This window comes from Lagenorhynchus albirostris, chromosome 2 (assembly GCF_949774975.1).
Source record: "Lagenorhynchus albirostris chromosome 2, mLagAlb1.1, whole genome shotgun sequence".
NCBI lineage: Eukaryota > Metazoa > Chordata > Mammalia > Artiodactyla > Delphinidae > Lagenorhynchus > Lagenorhynchus albirostris.
This window is the reverse complement of record NC_083096.1, coordinates 139,881,462-139,885,837: the sequence shown is the minus strand read 5'-3', so window position 1 is coordinate 139,885,837 and position 4,376 is coordinate 139,881,462. Positions and strand designations below refer to the sequence as shown.

At 46.9% G+C, this 4,376-nt stretch overlaps 1 pseudogene; it reads right to left on the bottom strand.

The window, feature by feature from the left end:
* Positions 1-305: 305 nt before the first annotated feature.
* On the bottom strand, positions 306-1,779 carry LOC132516464 (G protein pathway suppressor 2-like; annotated as a pseudogene).
* Positions 1,780-4,376: the final 2,597 nt, after the last annotated feature.

Here is a 4,376-nt window from a genome sequence, read left to right as displayed (position 1 = left end):
CCCAGGGATGAATCAAGCAAGGTCCTCACCCCCAGGGAACCCCGGCATGGCTTTGGAAGATGGATGAGAAACCATGGCGATGTGGTGAGGACAGTGTGGTGAGGGAGGGAGTGCACATAGGAACCAGTTGGGGCATGGATGGTTTTTGAGACAGGAGGGCTAGAGTGTCTGGGGAGGCTTTCTACAGAAGGTGAGGCTCCCCCTTTTATTTTCAAGTGACAGTAGACTTTATTGGCCTGGGACTCGGACACGCTGGGGACCCTCCTCCATGGTAAGCGGTGAGGGTTGAAGATATAATCTGATGGTCACTTGTGGTAGAATCTTGGGTCCTGACTGTGCTAGATAGTGGTGAGCCAAGGGCAGGGCTGGCTGGTAGCTGAAAAGCCCAACTTTTCAGGCTGTTGAATCCACACAAGGATCTGCGGGGAGAGGCAGGGAGTCCAGGGCTGGATGCGGAGCTTGGGGATGTGTGGGGCATGGGGAGGGTGAATCAGAGAAGCAGTCTGCTGTTAGCATCTCCCATCTGCTTTTGCAAGGACAGGGCATCACCAGGCTAGGGGAACCCTGTCTGGGTGGGCTGAAAGTGGCCGTGCATGGCGCGGGGCTGTGACTGTGGCTGAGATAGGTACTGCACTGCCCGAAAGGCTAAACATCGTGCTCTGAACTGCTGAGTAGGACTACAGGTTAGCTGCTCGGATCCATACTGAGGTGGAGGCTGAATGGTCCCATAAGCACAACCTGGGCTGCCTTGGAATTGTCCATGCTCTGGGCTCCCTTTGGAAGCAGCAGCTGAGCCCATGTAGTGCTGGGTCATAAACATCTGGGGCCCAAACATCGGTTTGGCTCTGTCAGCTGTCATGAGGATGCCTGGGTGATTGTGTCCTCCAGCTGTCCCCCACTTGCTGAGGGTGTGAGTTCCTGGGTGACAGTCAGGCTCTGCTGGTGCACAGCTGATGTCAGAGTGGTCAGGTCATTCTTCTCCTTTTGCCTTTGTTTTTCTTCTTCATGTAGAACGTTCTTGAGCTGCAGGAAAACAGTGCTTTTCTTCCTGTTGGGCCAAAAGCTTCTCCTGAAATGTCAAGATTTGTCTCTTGGTCTCTTCCCATGACATTCTCTCTTCCATCTCCTTCTCCCGTCTCTCCTGTTCTTCTTTATCTTCTGTTGCATCATCTTGTCCACCTCTTCTTCCTCTTGCTGCTTGTGCCCCTGCACAAGGGGCACAATGGGCTGGTGCAATGCCCTGGCCATGACATTGGAAAGCTTGGGGTGCTCCAGGAGCATGGGCAGGGTGCTGCCTGGGGTGTTTGGGCAGCGGGCACCCGGCTTGGTCACTGATCACCAGACTTAGGATGGGCCCACCTTGTTTTTGCTTCCTCTGCAGCCTCCCTGGGGTTTTCTTTTTTTCCCCACTCCCCAGAGGTATGGGAAACTGATCAGAATGAGTGGAGGACAGGACATTCCAGCAGAGAGAATTACAGGAAGGTGAGAAACTTGCCCTTGAGTCGGAAGCAGAAGTGATGCTCTCAGACTTCCAGGAGGTTAGGGAAGATGTCTTGGGGTTAAATAAAGAGGACTCACGGGGACTGCGTTGAAGGAGGTGAGTGTGATGAAATGCCCCTGATGTGCATGGGAGTGAAATGCCTATGGGTGTGCATGTAAGCCAAGCACAACTTCTGGGGGCCTGGGTAGGATAATCTGGGGGTATGACAAGCTGGTGGGGGTCCACCTGGGATCAGTCTGGACATCCTTACGCAGTGGCTCCCGAGCTGCTATGCTCATTGTTCCCCTGGGCTGTTCTGGAGGCCAAATCTGTTGTAGATGTTATTGACTGCCATGTTTGTTGTGTCAGAGCCAGGGCCTGAGTGGAGTAGACCTCCTCTCCTCATTACCTCACTTGAGCAAGCACCATCATTAATGTTTGCTTTTCTTAAGAAATGTACTTATTTCTAGTTATATAAGCAATAGGTTCATCCTAGAAAATTGGGAACATACAGAAAAATATACAAACAAGGGAGTTAAAAACAATGTCCTGATATCAAAGAGATCTGATGTCAGAGATTGCAGAGACACTTAACATTTTGGTGTAACTTCTTCCAATGCATTTTTTTTCTTTGTACATGTACATTTACATGTATGTGCATAGAAACATAAGTGTTCGTGTGTTTAAGTCATACAACCTGCTTTACATCAAGCTGGCATTAAAAAATGGGGTGCTATTAGTAGTCATAACTTGTATTTTACTGGCTCCCCCACACCCTCTTTTGCAAAGATCTCCTGAATTATTTCTGGGGAGTTCTACAGAATTTCTCATATGAACTCAGGAACTACTCCTCTGTTTTCTTTACTTTCAGAATTGTGGTCCTTACAAAGATATTCACTCTGGAGGTCTCCAGGCCTCTGACTCTGCCTCGCTTTTGCTGCCAGGGCCCACCTTCAAAGCCTTTTCTAATGGGCACTGTTATGAGTCTTATAGCTGCCATGTACTTTGGCCCCTCCTGGTGCCCTGGAGCCATCCTCCAGGTACAGAGCACAGCTGAGCTCTCTGGAGCCGGTAGGAAACCAAAGCTAAGCTGAGATCCCTATAGAGGTGGGAGTCTCTGACCCTTTTGGCTTATACTTTGGGGGTGCAAACAGCCCTGCTTTAGGTCCCATGTAGCAAAGTCTGCCAGAGCTTTTTATTGAAAATGGTTGTGATAAATAGGCTTGAAAGATGGCCACCATCAACTCCTTCCCTCCCTGCAAGCACCTGCTGCTCCTCACATCAAGAAGTGAAATCTAGTCCCCAACCCTTTGAATCTGGTCTGGTCCTCATGACTTACTACCAACAGGATGCATCCAAAAGCATGTTCTGGGACTTCTGGGACTAGGTGATAACAAGGCTTGACACTACCTGAGTCTCTTGGAATGCTCATTCTTGGGTTACTTCTTCCCAGAACCCACCACCATATGATGAGAAGCCATATAGAGGGTCCACATGTAGGTGCTCCAGTTGACAGCCCCATCTGAGGGCACAGTCTGCACCAACCGCCAGGCATGTGAGTATGCCATCTTGGATTCCCAAGGAGTCCAGCCTTCAGGTGACTCTAGCTAAACCCACCATTTGACCACAACCACATAGGAGACCCTGAGGGAAAACTGTGCAGTTAGCTCAAGGAACCATGAAGGAAAATGATAAATTGCTGTTTTAAGTCACTAAATTTCAGGGTAGTTTGCTACACAGTCACATAAGGTAAACAGCAGATTTTAGCTTCTCTCTTAGCTCAGATATATTCTGAGTTCCCCAGGAACTGCGTGACAGACACCCTGCCTTCCCCAGAACAGCCCCCGCCCAGCCTATGTATGAGGCTTTGTGTCTTGGTTAAACATGTCTGCCCAGCCCTTCCCTCCTGATGCTGACTACTCTCCCAGGACAATCCCGCTGGACTCATCCCATCATTCCACCTGCCATTTCCAGAAATGCCTCAATCCCAGGGGTATAATATTGCTTAAGCTCTAGCTGGGAACTCTGTACACAGATGAGGAGTTTACTGTATATACAATTGTATTTATTGAATTCTTTTTGCACTTAGTGTTGTATTGTGGTAACTTTCTAATGTCATTAAAAATTCTGCAGGATTAATATTCTGAATTTATATCATTAATCATTCACCTGTTTTTGGAAAATTGCCCCTACCTCTTTTTTGCTTACATTGTAAAAAAGGCTGAGATGAATATCTTTGTCCATAAATCTTTACTCAGATTCTCATCTTAAGGAAATAATTGAGTACTCAGCAGAGGGTATGACTTTTTAAAAATGATGCATAATGTCAAACCATTTTTCAGAAAAAGTGTACCAAGTTACCCACCGCCAGTCAATTTGATAGGCAGAAATGAGAATAATAATGAGAATAATATCAACTGAAAGATTTTTTTTTACTCTTCCACATTTCTGCTGTAATTTTTCTTCTTCTTTAGCCATTATTAATTATCTACTATGTGCCAAGAAATCAGCTTGACCCAAGGAAGTGAAGAATTTGGTGTATAACCCTGAGAGTGGACCATGTGGCTTGAGGAACAGAGTTGGTACCATGAGGTAAGGAGAGCACCTGTCCTGAGCCCAGTGTGGACTTGTTCTTAGTCACCCTGGTGGATCCTCAGTACACTGGAGAGGGTGCTATGTGGCAGTTCGGAAAGACAATGACTTTGGCATCAGATATGTCCATCTTCAAATGTGGGCTCTGACACTTACCAGTTATGTGACCTTGGACAAGTTATTTAAATCTCTTTAGCCTTAAATTCCTCAAGTGTAAAATGATAAAAAAATATGGTGTCCCTCTAAGTCTGTTGCTGGGATGAAAAGAATTAATAAAAAGATAATAAACGTAAGCATCTTACAT